At 37.5% G+C, this 16693-nt stretch overlaps 1 protein-coding gene across 5 annotated transcripts in view; it reads left to right on the plus strand.

Moving 5' to 3' along the window:
• FRMD6 (FERM domain containing 6) overlaps positions 1–16693 on the plus strand; it is a 74943-nt gene that overhangs the window by 19272 nt on the left and 38978 nt on the right. The window lies entirely within an intron of this gene.

The following is a 16693-nucleotide window of genomic DNA, read 5'->3' on the forward strand; positions in this document are numbered from 1 at the left end:
CAGTTTTGTCTTCCTCCATCTGACTTACTTCATTTAGCATTATTATCCTCCAGGTCTTTTATTGTTAAAAAAAAGTTTATTCCCGGGGCGGGCACCTTGGTGGCTCAGTGGGTTAAAGCCTCTGCCTTGGGCTCAGGTCATGATCCCAGGGTCCTGGGATCAAGCCCCACATTGGGCTCTCTGCTCAGCAGGGAGCCTGCTTCCCTTCCTCTCTCTGCCTGCCTTTCTGCCTACTTGTGATCTATCTGTTAAATAAATAAATAAAATCTTTAGGGATGCCTGGGTGGCTCAGTTGGTTGAGCAGCTGCCTTCGGTTCAGGTCATGATCCCAACGTCCTGGGATCAAGTCCCACGTCGGGCTCCTTGCTCAGCGGGGAGCCTGCTTCTCCCTTTGCCTCTGCCTGCCATTCTGTCTGCCTGTGCTCGCTCGCTCTCCCTCTCTCTCTCTCTCTGATAAATAAATAAAATCTTTAAAAAAAAAAATCTTAAAAAAAAAAAAAAAGTTTATTCCCTCCCTAAATTACCTTAGCACCTTTACCAAAAATCATATGACTTTTTAGGATGCCTCTATTTCTGGACTCTCATTCCATTGACCAATATCTCTTTAGGCCAACATTATGCTGCTTTGATTAATGTGTATATTCTTTATAGTAAATCTGAAAATTAGATTGTAAGCCTTCCAACTTTGAATATGAGTAGTAAGAGCAGACATACTTGTTTTGTTCCCATCTTAGGGGAAAACCATTCAGTCTTTCACTATTAAGTACATTTTAGCTATAGATTTCTCATAAACTGTTATTACTTCTACTCTTAGAGCATGTAATTTCCAAATTCTAAACAAATTAATGCAATTGGAAGATATTTTTGAAAGACTCTTTAGAGGGAATTTCAGGACTTGGCTCCTCATTATTGAGAACTGTATCAAAGGTTACCAGTATATAATTTACAACTTTCTAACTCTTATCTGAAAAAAAATTTTCATCCAGCTTTCCCTGGAAAGCCCATGATTAGTGCTAACACCATGTTCTCTTAATTCACTTTTCCAAATGTGAGGGTCATGAAGGAAGATAGGCACTCTTCTGTTAATGAGTATTTTTTGAACACTTGAATAGTTTTGCCCTTGGATCTGAGATGATAAGATTCCAAGGCATCTGTTGGCATTATATAACATTTTCTTGGATATGATTAAGGCAGTAAGATGACAGTGATGCACCATTGGTATTGGGCAGTGATCCTGCCTTGAGGAATGGTTGACTTCGGAATAGGCTGCTCATCTGTTTTTTTCAGGATCAGAGTCTATAGTTCAACCTCAGGACTCATTTCCTTTTCAGAATGATGAGAGCCATATAGAAAAAGCATGCAAGTGCTGAGCAGACATAGGTTGGTTTCTGTTTTTTGTTTGTTTGCATTGTTTGTCTTTAAGTTCGAGGTTGAGTTATGGTTCCATTTTTCATGGAGATTAACCCTGTCATTGTAGGGTAAAGTGTAATTCTGATTTCCTTCCTCCACACCCTTTTAAAACCAGAGTTTTAAGTCTCTCTCAAAGTATTAGCGGATGATTACTGTAAGAAGGAATGTTGTCTTTTGGCAGTGCACCAGGGGGATGCACATCACAAAGCCAGAAAAAAATGAGCAGGTAGGTCAAATGGAGACAACTTGACTGGGCTATTCAGTGACACACCGTTGGACTGTGTAAACTTGACACACCTGGGAGCCCAGAGGTTCACTGACAAATGGCTTCTACTTCTACTCTCTTCGGAATATACGGCTATGAATTGAGTTGGCTTTGGGGTTTTTTAATCTTATTTCAAAACCCCAGTTGAGAAGAGTTCTAGAAACAAGGCCTGTGAGTTGGTATAAGGGAAATGGAATATTACTATATAGGTAAATACTACTTGGAAATGAGATTTCACACTTGATGGAACTGGCATATTTATGGTAGTTATCTTCTAAAAGTAAGCTAAGGGAATTTAATGCTGGATGACAGGTAGAAGAGAGCCAGCTTCTGACTGAAGATTACCTTGGGGGAGACCTAAGGGATGCAGCCTCTGCTCCCCAGTTCCCTACGGCCGCCTTCACAGTCTTGGATTTGTGTTTCTCCAGAATAACACAAATCACCTCAGTCTTCTTAGAGTAGATTGGCTAATGATTGGATGGTGCTCCTGGGTAATGGGGTAGCCAGAAGTAACAGGGAAGCCCTATATAAAATAAACATTCTTATCAGTTTTCTTAAATAAGGGCTTTTAAAACTCTAAATCAGAATTTCAGCCTTTTTTTATGATTAAAAAGAATCATTGTTTTCTCTGACAATATTTTCAGATGTATTTATAAGATTATGTGACAACTTTGTCTCTAACTTACTTATTCACTGCCAAACCCCCATTGGGGTGTTAAGAAGACCTTTTGTAGCAGTACAAAGCCTTGTTAGAATGTCCAGAAGAATCTTTTACTTTGAAGTCTGTAGGTTGTGATTTTGATCTTTTTCTACCGTAAAGAGAACCTGGACCTGATAATTTTACTTTATACCATTCCGCACATACGGCAGGTGCATAGTATGTGTACATGCATGAGGGTGTGTCCTGCTGCAAATGCTACTTTCAGGTGTGTCTGGTTAACAAAATAATTGCAGGCCATAAAAGGGTAAAATTTGGATTCCTAACATCTCACACTCTTTTTCTGGCTTCATAGACTATTTTGCATATAATTCTACAACTTTATTAGCATTTGCATATTTTCACTTTAGTAAGTCATTTTAGCATGTTTCTTAACTTTATATAAAAAATGAACTTTGTGAAGAGACTAGATTAAATTGTCCCCAACTTATGGGAGCTTTTGGACAGACTTTAGAGAAGAAAAATCCTGAAAAGAAAAGCACCTAAGACTAACTGGTATTAACTTGGCAGGTCAATGTCTCACAGCATCAGCTTCATTACCAATAAAATTATGGAGTTGGAAGAGATCATCTCTAAAATCAGAGTGGTGAAGTTTTCATTTGGTGGTTATTTTGTTGCATTATTTTTCTACTTAGTGGTAGATAGAATCCCAGAAATTAAAACATATGCATACTACCAGATTGTAAATACTCCTATAGGGATTCACTAACAACACTAGAATATCTAAGGCTTTTCCCTATTTCTGGACCATGGAAACAATTGTGTACTAAGCACAATAATATTTTACAAAGATTACTTTAGTTTGCTGCTGTCTAAGTGTTTGTATAGGATCCTCAATGGATGTATTAGCGGGCTATTATAACAGGATTGCATACTTGTCCTACCTTATGTATCTTTTCAAGTCTAATCACCAGTATGTATTCACAGCATTTTCAACAACATCTCTGATAAGTTTTATTTTTTAATTACGAAATACACAGAAAAGTGCCTATAATGTCTACTTTTTATGTTTTCTATTTTTTTAAAATAAAGATTTATTTGAGAGAGCTAGAGAGAACTTAAGTAGGCAGAGCAGCAGGCAGAAGGAGAGGGAAAAGCAGGATCTCTGCTGAGCAGGGAGCCTGATCTGGCTCAATCCCAGGACCCTGGGATCACGACCTAAGCTGAAGGCAGATACTTAACTGACTGAGCCACCCACATACCCCAATATATGTACATTTTAAACAATAATAGTAATCAACATTATTGTATCCACTGTCAAGCATAAGAAAAGTAATATTCCTCTAGCTCCTTTGTAGCTTCCATCCCTTTCTGAAGACTTCGCTATTCCCAGACTATCCCATCCAGCACCATTTTGAGGTTATTGCCTTTCTTTATTGTCTTACTAATATATATTATGTAATTCTGAATGATTTATTGGTTAGTGACCTGTTTTTTTGTTTTGTTTTGTTTTAAGATTTCATTTATTTATTTGTCAGAGATCATAAGTAGGCAGAGAGGTAGGCGGGGTGTGGAGGAGCAGACTCCCTGCTGAGCAGAGAGCGGGATGCGGGCTCGATCCTAGGACCCTAGGATCATGACCTGAGCCAAAGGCAGAGGCTTTAAACCACTGAGCCACCCAGGCACTCCTAGTCACCTGTTTTTGAACTTTGTATTCATAGGAAGGAATTGTATATATTCTTCTATAACTTTTTTTTGCTAACTGTCTGAGATTCATAGCTGTTATCATCGTATGGCTGTGGATCATTAATGTTCATTGAATCGTTTCACATACCATGTTTTATTTCTTCTACTATTAATACAGTTTTTACATTTATCTTGTTGTTGTTAATAATCTAGAAAATCCTTCTGCAGTGTTAAAATAAAGTTAGCAACTTCCCAAATGCTTTATTCAATCTTCTTACAAGCATTATACTCTTTTAGGAAAAAAAAAGTATTTCAGGGGAAAAAAATAAGTAAAGTTAATGTTAAAATTCCTATGTGATATTAGAATTTCTGTATTACTACCACATAATGAGAATTATTAGCAAAATCATTATCTAGAAAGCTGCAGTTCCAGTGTCAGAGGGAATTGTGTATAAGTCCCATGAATGAAGGAATCAAAGATTTCATTGTGGAAATTAGAAGCAGATGCTTCTAAGTTGGAGGATTTTCCGTGAGAACAGCACTTTTTGTTGGCGATGTCATGCTCGAAATTCATCTTGGTTGAAAGGAATTTTTGTGCCTGGTTGCTAAACCTGATATGACTTCTGAATACAGATGGCTATGAAATACTAAAGTTTATCTGGTTGAAAATTCATGAATTTTACCATTGCCTTTGTTCTTTTGTTGGTTGCCTATCTAACATCTCCCCTCATCTCTCAGCTTCCCAAAGGTACTCAGATTTTTTGATATCCATGTAGTGCAGGGGAAGTTGATCCTTTCTCTAGCTCTAGAGGTGGGCCTCACGTGACCTCAACTAGGCTAACTATTCCTTGTCCCTGCCCTATGATGGGGGTGCTGGTGACCTAGACATCCAGTTCGGCCAAGTATCATTACTCTTGTTTACTTCCTCATTCTGGTTTATTTGATCATACTGAGAGATGCAAGCCTTAAAACACAGTGGTTCCAAGTTAACAGGAAGAAACTAGATTTTGCATGACATCTCAAACTACATCAAATTACCCACAAACCCTTTTAGCCTACTTGTAGTTTTCAAGTTACTTTGGTTTTTATAAATTTCCCTTATAGTATTTAACTAGTTTACTAGTAGTTAAGATTTCTGTAATTTCTACCGTATGCCTTATGTCATCCTTTAAAGTAGATGCTGTTGTTATTTCCATTTTACAGACATGGAAGCAGAGATGTAGAGAGGTGATAGAACTTGACCAAGGTCATATAGCTACAAAATAGCTGACTAATAGTCAAACCAGATAATTTGACTAATGGAGTTCAAGTTTGAGTTGGATAATTTTGGCACTTGTGATTTAATGCCTCCCAACCAATATATCTTTTTTTTTTTTAAGATTTTATTTATTTATTTATTGGACAGAGAGAGAGATTACAAGTAGGCAGAGAGGCAGGCAGAGAGTGGGGTTGGGGGGGGGGCACCTGGCTCCCTGCTGGGGCGAGAGCCCGATGCAGGACTCAATTCCAGGACCCTGAGATCATGACCTGAGCCGAAGGCAGAGGCTTAACTCACTGAGCCACCCAGGTGCCCCCAATGTATCTTTTTATATATTTGCTTTAACATAAGCTGGGAGATGATGGGAGATGTAAGATAGACAACCAATAAAAAGAACAAAGCTGGCTTAACTTGATACATAGGGAAACTTTCCTAGAAACTGTATTTTTGTTGACAATTTGGAGATTATTATTTTTTCATGTTTGTCTTCTACATTTAAAGACAAGGAACAATATGCACCTTTCCGCTGTAATTAACATGCAGAAAATATTTAAGAAGCTGTGACCAATACTGACTCCCATTTCTAGAGTGGGGACAGGAGAGTGCTTCTTTAAAAATATAATTTTAATCTTTTTTTTTTTAAACAACTTATTTATTTGTCAGAGAGACACAGAGAGAGAGAGAGAAAACACAAGCAGAGGTAGTGGCAGGCAGAGGAATAAGTAAGCTCCCCAGTGAGTAAGGAGCCTGATGCAGAACTTGATCCCAGGACCCTGGGATTATGACCTGGGCTGAAGGCAGACACTTAACTGACTAGGTGTCCTCATAGTTTTAATCTTAATTGCTAGAGAATTCGCATGTTTGGTGATTTTATAAATAATTTACTCCTCACATCCTACTGTGTGCCTATTATAGACCCAGTACTACCGCAGACATTAGAGACATTAGATGCTGATGGATCCTGTCCTGGAGGAGATTCCAGTTCTCCATGGGGAGACAACTACAGAGGGTGATATGAGCGCAAGGGAAATGACCCTCTATTGCCTGCCTATGTGGAAGCAAGCTTCCCAGACAAGTATCTTGAATTTTGGGGGGAGAAAGAAGATATTTTGTTTTTATTCTTTTGAAGGTGGGTGGATAATATGCAAGGAAGGATATCTAGGCAGAGGGAACAACACAGTCAAGCACAGACATATGAGAGCAAGACTTGCTCAGAGGACTACGAGGAAAACAATTGTAATAAATGTTAAGATATGAGTTAGAGAAGGCCACACAGAGGCTGGGTGGAAGCCGGTGGTGAAAGATTCTGCCTTAGAGTTGAGGTGTTTTCCCATGGAAGTGCTGTAGCATGAAAAAGTGTGTGAGCTGGGATGTGAGAGATGGTTGTGCAGTGTAACAGGGTTGCCGTGGCAGCATTTGGGGCGATGGCCGACTTCAAGAGTGAGACAAGATAGAACATCTAGAAATCCAGGTGAGAATTCAGTGAATATGTACGGTGGAGGAGAAAGGCACTAGAAGGATAGATTAGATAGAAGGAAGGATTTTGTTTGTTTGTTTTTGTTTTTGTTTTTTTTTCACTAAGCTTTTTTTTTTTTTTTAAGTGTATGTATAGCAACGAAATCCCAACCTTCTGACCACCGAGGTTCACTTTTGCTGTCCTTTTTCTCCCCCATCTTCCTCGGCCCTCATGTTTGAAAAGATTGTCTATTAAAATAAATTGTTTTGATTTTTTTAAATCAGACACGTAAAACTGTGTTATCAAAATAAGCACTTGAAAAACGGTATTAAAATTGCTTAAGTGAACACTCTCAGTTTTCCTTGAAATATTACCAAGGATAAACGTGCCAGGTTTTCTTTTTTTAATATACTGTACCAGTTTTATCAGCATATTTGAAATATTAAAAATAATTGTAAAGCTCTCATTACCTTTTTTTTTTTAAGTTAAAGTATGGTTGACACAAAGTGTACATTAGTTTCAGGTGTACAACATAGTGGTTTAACAAGGTTCTGTGTTATGCTCACCACAAGTGTAGCTGTCATCTGTCACTATATAATGCTATTACAGTGTCCTTGACTGCTCCTTATGTTGTACCTTTTAATACCCATGACCTCTTTATTCCATAACTAGCAGCCTGTATCCCCCACTCTCTTCACCCATTTTGCCTAGCCCTCCACTCCCCTTTCCTCTAGCAACCACCAGTTCTTTGTATTTTGGGATCTCTTTCTGCTTTTTGTTTGTTTTGTTTCTTAGATTCTACATACAAGTGAATATGGTACTTGTCTTTCTCTGTCTGACTTCACTTAGTGTAATACCCTCTAGGTCCATCCTTTTTTTTTTGCAAATGGCAAGATCTCGTCCTTCTCTGTGGCTGAGTGACATTCCATTTTATCTATATGCACCACCATTTATCCATTCATCTTATTGATGGACACTTGGGTTGCTTCCATATCTTGGTTGTTGTAAATAATGTTGCAATAAGCATAGGGGTGCATATATCTTTCTGAATTAGTTTTTTAGTTTTAGAATTAGTTTTTTTTTTTCCTTTGGGTAAATACCTAGTAGTGGAATTAGTGGGTCATATGGTAATTCTATTTTTAATTTTTTGAGAAACCTCCATACTGTTTTCCACAGTTGGCTGAACTAGTTTGTATTCCCACCAACAGCGCATGAGAATTCCTTTTTCTCCACTCATTGCCAACACTTGTTATCTCTTGTCTTTCTGATTTTACCCATTCTGGCAGGTATAAGGTGATAGCTCACTATGGTTTTGATTTGTATTTCTCTGATAATTAGTGGTGTTGAACATCACTGTATGTCTTCTTTGGGAAAATATCTATTCAGGCCCTCTGCCCATATTTTTATTGGGTTATTTGGGGTTTTTTGGTGGTGAGTTGTGTAAATTCTTTGTATATGATATTAGCCCCTTATTGAATACATCATTTGCAGATATCTTCTCCCATTCATAGGATGCCTATCATTGCAAATGGCAAGATTTCTTTCTTTTTATGGCTGAATTATATTCCATTGTATATTTATACCACATCTTCTTTATCCATTCATCTATTAGTGGATGCTGACGCTACTTCCATTTCTTGACTACTGTAAATAATGCGGTGATAAGCAGAGGGGTGCATGTATCCTTTTGGATTAGTGCTTTTGTGTTTTGGGGGTAGACACCCAGTAGTGCTATTACTACATCATCTAGTGTAGTTCTGTTTTTTACATTTTGAGGAACCTTCATGATGTTTTCCGGAATGGCTGCGCTAGTTTGCATTCTCACCAACAGTGCAAGAGGGCTTTCCCTTTCTTCACATCCTCACCAACACCTGTTGTTTCTAGTGTTGTTGATTATCTTATTGTAGTTTTAATTTATATTTAAAAAAAAAATGATGTACTTTGTTTGAATTATTTCCTTTTTATACATTCGCCAGAAGTCAGACTATTGGGTCAAAGGGCACAAACATTTGTAGGACCAGCAACGTAATTTTATTCCTTAGAGTATGATAAGCGTTAGTTGGCACCAATTCAAATCCATTTTGATTGGAAGGTGCTTTGCCATTCCCAGCTCCAAGGTGCCTGTAACAAATCTCATTAATAAATAGAGAAACAAAATAATCTATTAGCTACAAACAAGAGAAAAGCACTATTTCTTTTAGAACTCAAGAGATGATTGACAGAATAGATTGATTTAACCACCATACCACTACCAAATAGCAGTTCTTCCCCTTACTTTCTATAACACAACATCAATAATGGTACTTGGTAGTAAAGAGTAGCTAATTTAATACTCTTCACAACAGTTTGATTTCAGAGGTGAGAAAAATAGACACAAAGAAATACAGAGCCTTGCCCAAGGATACCCAGGTTCCAAGCCTTTCAGCTTGGATCCAAATCCAGGCAGTCTGAATCCAGGCTCTTAAGCCGCACATTATATTGCCTCTCACTATGTTCCTACTTTCCAAACTTAACATTTCTCTTGATTCAATAACTGCATTTCAAGTGTAGTTATTACTTGTATTATATGTAGGTGCTTGCATGCACATGTCATATATGTAAAATTTATAAATATACTCACATAGATAAAATATGTATATTTGCATACTACTTTACATATGCTAACTATATATCACAGCTGCATTTCAAGTAACATACACAGCCACTTATAGTGTGTAGTGTAAAAATGCTAGAGTCAGGTTATAGATTGCATTTGGTAGTTAGCAGATTTTCTCCTTGCCACATTTGTATAATAGACCCCAAATTAAAGATATTTTTACCAAAAAAAAATAAAATAAAATAAATGCTTTTACTAAAATTGCTACGACTGTACTGTAAACTGATCCCTTCTCAAATTGCTATGTGTTCTACTCATCCAGAATAGTGGTGTCAGAACTGCAACTCAAACACCTAAACTTTTCAGTTACTCAGATTTTTTTTTTTTTTGGGGCCTTCCAGGTCTTCTTTGCTAATGATGAATATTCATCCAAGAGAGTGTTATCCTTTGTCCAAGGAGAGGAGTAGCTCTCTCCAACCCAGCATTTGTATAACAGATTTCATGGAAGAATTCTGGCTTCACTTGGGTTATACATTCACCCTTCAGACCAAGCACTGGGACTGGAGAATGGGGCACCCGTTTGGCCAGCTTTGGTCACATTCATACCCTATGTCATCTCTTCACCCTTCCAAAGTAGAGAATACACTGATTGATAGCCCCACTGGAAACATGTGGGATTGGAGAGGGGGCACTCCTGGTGGAAAGAAGGTGCCAAAGAGAGTTACACAGATGTCTTCGACATTGCATCTTTTGGTCAACCAGCATATTGGAACCTATGCATTCATATACACTTTCTCTTTTTCAATCATAAAATTTCAAAGGAGTCACCACCTAGTATAATGTAACTGCCCCATTTATAATCAACATTACACTTACCTTCCCCACCCCAAAGTTTAGCCGACTTGTTGCATCTGGCTCTAAATTCCAGATCTCTAGGTGATATGTATTTTTGCTGATCAGTTGTAGATGTGCCTTTTTATGACCTGGCAGCACATGACTGTTGTTTCAATGAACCATCCACCCAGTAACCTGATACCTAATACTTTATATTCATTATCTCAGTTTCACCTTTTTAATAGTTCTAGAAGGCCAAAATTACATATTTTACAGCTCAGAGATTAGGTTTCTTGCCTGTGGCTATTGTAGAATCCATATTAGGACTCAGGTTTGACTCTTTGGAAAGGTTAAGTCCATGTTTTTAATCAGTATTCTTTCCCTGTGGCCTCTAAATAGCTGAGGTTCAACCATATGAAAGGTGATGTTAAGCTTTTCACAGTCCTTCATTTATCTTGGAGAGCAATGGTTGGAACATGGCAAAGAGCAACGAGTGATCTTTCTAGAGGGTTTGGCTCCAGGTAGTTGATAGATAGCAACTACTTTCCTTTTCAGATAAAACAGTAACTGGAAAAAAAAGGACATGAAATGAAAAGTGTTCAATTTACTTATTCTTCAAATTAAGTGAGAAAAATATTTCTATAGTCCCAAAATGACTCTTATAAGCAAATTACCCTTACTTAAGAAAAAATAACTTCATAATGCCTAGCATACGAACTGAAACTCAGGTATTACTTGTTTCCATGTTTGTTTCTATATTTCCAGGTATAAAATCAAAATCTAGAACTCTTCAGGAATAAGTACCTGATAATAATGGAAGTGTACTTATGTGAGAAGTTTGGCAGTACACTCCATTAAAAATTTAAGTTTCAAGAAGGCTAAACATCAAAGTGGCCTCTGAAGCCAGAGGCTAGTAAGACATTCAAAAAGTTGAAAAAGTTGTCTTCAAGATTCAAGCCAGGTTTCTGAGTTTTGACTCAATTGCTGACATTTAGTTGGACAGTATGTGTTTAGTAAATGTTGTACTATTACAGACATACCTCAAGACATTGCAAGTTGGTTTCAGATCACGGCAGAGAAGTGAATATGGTAGTAAAGCAAGTCCAATGAACTTTTTGGTTTCCCGGTGCATACAAAAGGTAGTATTTGCACTATACTGTTATCTTTTAAGTACACAATAGTATTATGTCTTAAAAAAAAGTATGTACCTTGGGTTCCTGGGTGGCTCAGTGGGTTAAGCCGCTGCCTTTGGCTCAGGTCATGATCTCAGGGTCCTGGGATCGAGTCCCGCATCGGGCTCTCTGCTCAGCAGGGAGCCTGCTTCTCTCTCTCTCTCTCTGCCAGCCTCTCCATCTACTTGTGATTTCTCTCTTTCTCTCTGTCAAATAAATAAATAAAATATTTTAAAAAATAAAATAAATAAAACTTAAAAAAAAGTATGTATCTTAATTCAAAATACTATATTGCTAAAAAAAAATGCTAACCATCATCTCATTTTTTATCAGGTCATAATTATTTCACTGGAAGGTCTTGCCTGTGCAGTGATGACTGCTGACTGATCAGGGTGGTGGTTGCTGAAGGTTGGGGTGGCTGTGGCAATTTCTTAAAATAAGACAGTAATGAAGTTTCCCATATCAGTTGACTCTTCCTTTCATGAACAATTTCTCTGTCTCATGTGATGCCGTGTGATAGCATTTTTCCTGCGGTAGAACTCACTTCACAAGTGGCTTCAATATTCAAACCCTTCTGCTGCTTTATCATCTAAACCTATGTTGTATTCTGCATACTTTGTTGTCATTTCCACAGTCTTCAGAGCTTCTTCACCAGTAGTAGGTTACATTTCAAGAAATCACTTTCTTTGCTCATCTATAATAAAAGCAACTTCTTATTGATTCAAGTTTTATCTTGAGATTGTAGCAATTCAGTCTTGTCTTCAGGCTCCACTTTTAATTCTGGTTCTCTCACTGTTTCTACCACATCTGCAGTCATTCCCTCCACTGAAGTCTTGAATCCCTCAAAGTCATCAATGAAAGTTGGAATCCACGACTTCCAAACTCCTGTTCATGTTTATATTTTGACCTTTTCCCATGAATCATGATGTTCTTAATGGCATCTAGAATGGTGACTGTAGGTTTTTAATTGATTTTGCCTAGATCCATCAGAGGAATGGCTACCCATGGCAGCTAGAGCCTTATGAAAAGTATTTCTTAAATAATAAAACTAGAAAGTCAGGATGACTCCTTGATCCATTGGCTTCAGAAAGGATGTTGTGTTAGCAGGCTTGAAAACAACATTAATCTCGCTGTGTGTCTCCATCAGAGCTCTTGAGTGACCAGGTATGCAAGCAATGAGCAGTAATATTTTGAAAAGAATCTTTTCCTGAATGTTGGTCTCCATAGTGGACCTAAAATATCCAGTAAACCATGTTGTAAACAGATGAGCTATCGTCCAGGCTTTGTTGTGCCATTTACAGAGCACAGGCAGAGTAGACTTAGCATTATTCCTAAGGGCCCTGGGATTCTCAGATTGGTAAATGAGTGTTAGCTTCAACTTCAAGTCATTAGCTGCATTAGCCCCGAGCAAGGGAGTCAGCCTGTCCTTTGAAGCTTTGAAGCCAGGCATTGACTTCTCTCTAGTTATGAATTTTTTAGATGGCATCTTCTGACAGAAGGCTGTTTCACAACATTGAAAATCTGTTGTTGAGTGTAGCACCCTCATTTATTATTGGAGCTACATCTTCTGGGTAACTTGCAGATTCTACATCAGCACTTGCTGCTTCACCTTGCACTTGTACGTTATTGGGATGGCTTTTTTTTTTTTTTTTTTTTTTTTAACTTCATGCTAGCTGCATACATTTTCTGTAGCTTCCTCAACTCTTTCAGCCTTCCTTCTCTCTTGGCATTTGTTCACTGACGTGGCACATTCCTTCAAGAATTTTTCCTTTGCATTCACAGTTTGGCTAAATGGTGCAAGAGGCCTACCTTTCAGCCTGTCTTGGCTTTTGCATTGCCTTCCTTACTAAGCTTAATCATTTCTAGCTTTTGATTTTAAGTAGAAGACATGGAACTCGTCCTTTAACATGAACGCTTAGAGACCATTGTAGGGTTACTAATTGTTCTTATTCCAGTATCATTGTTTTGCAGAGACTAGGAAGGCAAGGGAGACAGGGAATGGGTGGTTGGCAGAGCAGTCAGAGCACCCACATTTATTTATTAAGTTCACTGTTTTATATGGGCACCCCACACAATTCCAGTAGTAACACTAAAGATCACTGATCACACATCACCATTACAAATATAATAATAATGAAAAGGTTGAAATGTTATGAGGATTACCAAATGAAACAGAGACACAAAGTTAGCAAATGCTGTTGGGAAAATGTTGCCAGCAGGATTTCTACAAACCTTAAATTTGTTTAAAAACAAAACAAAACAAAACTGATAACCCCTCTCCTCCCCGCCAAACACATTATCTGCGAAATGCAATAAAACAAAGTTCAATAAAACAAGATATGCCTATATTTAAAAAAAAAAAAAAAAGCTGATGGTGAAGAGTAATGAATTTAAGGAAATTTACTCTCAGTAGTTGGTTCTCAACAATGGATGATTTTGCCCCAAAGGGGCATTCGACAATATCCAAAGAAATTTTGGGTTGTCACAACTGGGAAGTGGGGGGATTCTCCTAACATCTAGTGGGTAGAGGCCAGGAATGGTGCTGAACATCCCACAATCCCCCAGATGTCCCACACTACAAGGATATTTGACCCATAATGTCAGTAATGTAGAGATTTGAAGTAACATACCAAGAGCATTTACACAAATGAGTTATCCATGATGCAGAATTTCTAACCAAATATGAGTTAGCCCAGAGTCAAGGGAAGGGGATATAGAACCCATCTCTTAATGGGAAGCATGGCAAAGAGTCTACAGTTTTCTTTAATATACCATAAGTGCTCAACAGTAGCACCTGGCACATACTAAGTATGTACTAAATGTTAGCTATAATTAGTGCTATTATTCTGTCTTTTCTGAAGAGTAGGTGAACCTGGGCATTTACTGTTTTCTTTTGGAACATTTCCCCTGGGATGGATGGATCAATGGAAGGAAGGAAGGAAGGAAGGAGAGAAGGAAATGATATCCCTCTCTTAATTCTGTTACCAGCTCAAATATCAACTTGTAAAAGATGCTTCCCCTGATTGATTACCCTGTATGAAATAGCATCTACACTACCACCTTATCTCCGTCAACTCTCTCATCTACTGGGTTTATTCTTCTTCACAGTAGATATCACCATCTACATTATATGTTTATTGTCTCTCTCCACCAGAGCAGTGGAGTTATATTTTTTTGTTCAGTGTTATATGCTCTGCACCTATGACAACACTTAGAATGTTGTAGGTGTTTAATGTGTATACATGGAATGAATGAATAAATCAATGAGGGAAAAAAACCAAGCCATTTTACCAATGGTGTTTGGATATCACTTTTACGAATACCAGACACTAAAGAGGCTATATACTATTTATTCCAAAATGAAAAATGATACCACAGTACTCATATATTTCATGCTGTCAGATGTCTTCCCATGAGAGTCGCCCATCAGAATACACATGCTCTTGGGAAGCAAAGACAGTATCATTATCTTAAGTTTCTCGGCAAGAGGTATGTCCCTAACAAGATCCTGAGCTCAAAGGTGTAAGAGCACATCTTCTATTGCTATTGTATTCTGCTTATTAGCAAATAAATATCATGGTACTGTGTGTATGATGTGAGCTTCCTAAATGTATAATAATTAAATTAAAAGGGCTCTCTGTGATCCAGTTTTCCAAGGTAAATTTTGATCTTGTTTTTGTTAGGTAATAAAGACACCTTGTTGACTGTTGAAAAGTGGCTACTCACCATGCTTGCCTTATAGAAGTCATCATATCACAGTACCACCTGTTCATTTTTTTTAGGGTGACAATCTCAGAATTGAGAATCCTCCTTTGCCTCCATTCAGAGTGAGATTATATCATGTGTTGGAGATATCTGGCAACCTGGTTCTTTTTTGTTAGTATACTTTATTATTTTAGAATACTTTTAGATATATAGGACTTGCGAAGAGCACAGGAGTTCGTAGAAACCCACATGCACCCACTTTCCCCCATTGTTAACATCTTACACGAGGGTGCTACATTTGTCATAACAGATAACCAGTGTTGATATATTATCATAAACTAGAGTTCATACTTTTATGAACCAGTTTAAAGATTAATTCCTATAATTTCTATATAATATTCTTATATATATTCTATATAATACTCCTATATTATATATTATTATATTTGTATATATAATTAGTTCCTATATAATTCCTATAATTTCTAAAAAATGAAAACTGGTATTCAGTGTACACACATCAGGTGGTGGCTTCCTGATTCTTAAAAGAAACAAAGTAACTTTGAACCAATGGGGCTTATCAGGAAATGAGGGACTTATAAAAATGTGGGTTTAAAATTCAACTGGGGGAATCTTCTAGCTTAACATATTTTATTTGTAAGTTAGATATTAATAAAGATGACAGGAGGTGGTTTGATCATTTTTTTTTTTAAAGATTGTATTTATTTATTTATTTGACAGACAGAGATCACAGGTAGGCAGAGAGGCAGGCAGAGAGAAAGAGAGGGGAGGAAGCAGGCTCCCCGCAGAGGGGAGAGCCCGATGTAGGGCTCGATCCCAGGACGCTGGGATCATGACCTGAGCTGAAGGCAGAGGCCTTAACCCACTGAGCCACCCAGGCACACCTGGTTTGATCATTATTAAAGCTGTTTTGTTGTTACCTGAGAATATGACACTACAACATGATGTATTCTTCATAAATATCTATCCTAAAAACAATAATCCACCCTGAGATCCCTGGACAGAAAAGGGCTGCCTGGAGTAGGACATTTGCTCTCCTGGGGTTGAGTTGGGACTCAGCTGAGAACAGAGCATAGGTAGCCAGTGGCTCAGAGGCTACTTCCTGCAATTCAAATTGGTATAAATTGAGTCTGATTCTTTTCCCCAGGACTGTCTGCAATGTATGATTAAATTTTATACTGGAGCATATTAGAGATATAGACATTTTACTGTTTCATTGGAACCTTTTAATCAGCTTTCATGCAGTCTTGGATGAAGTAAAAATTTCATCCTATCTCTCTTTTAGGACTTTTTAGTTTGCCATCCTCAAAGCAGAAAAGGCAGCCAAGGAGCAGTACTGCTTCTTAAAGACTCTACTTTTTATGAAATTTTCTTTAATAATCCCCCTCCAATCTTTTTTGTTTTTTAATGCATTATTTGAATCATAAAATAAGTAAAAATTGTACTCAAATGAAATTTGAAAATTATCTTAATGAAGCTCTGGAAACATCTCAAGCCTCAGAAAATATTTTTTCCTTAGTTTATTTTTTTAATTCTAGAAAGTAGGTCAAGAGAAATACTCCCCCTTTAGTTGGTTTAATTAGGAATAGAAAATTATAGGAGTAACTCAATTTGAGGTGTAGATTTAAATAA

The sequence above is a fragment of the Mustela nigripes genome, chromosome 13 (genome assembly GCF_022355385.1).
Source record: "Mustela nigripes isolate SB6536 chromosome 13, MUSNIG.SB6536, whole genome shotgun sequence".
Classification (NCBI taxonomy): domain Eukaryota; kingdom Metazoa; phylum Chordata; class Mammalia; order Carnivora; family Mustelidae; genus Mustela; species Mustela nigripes.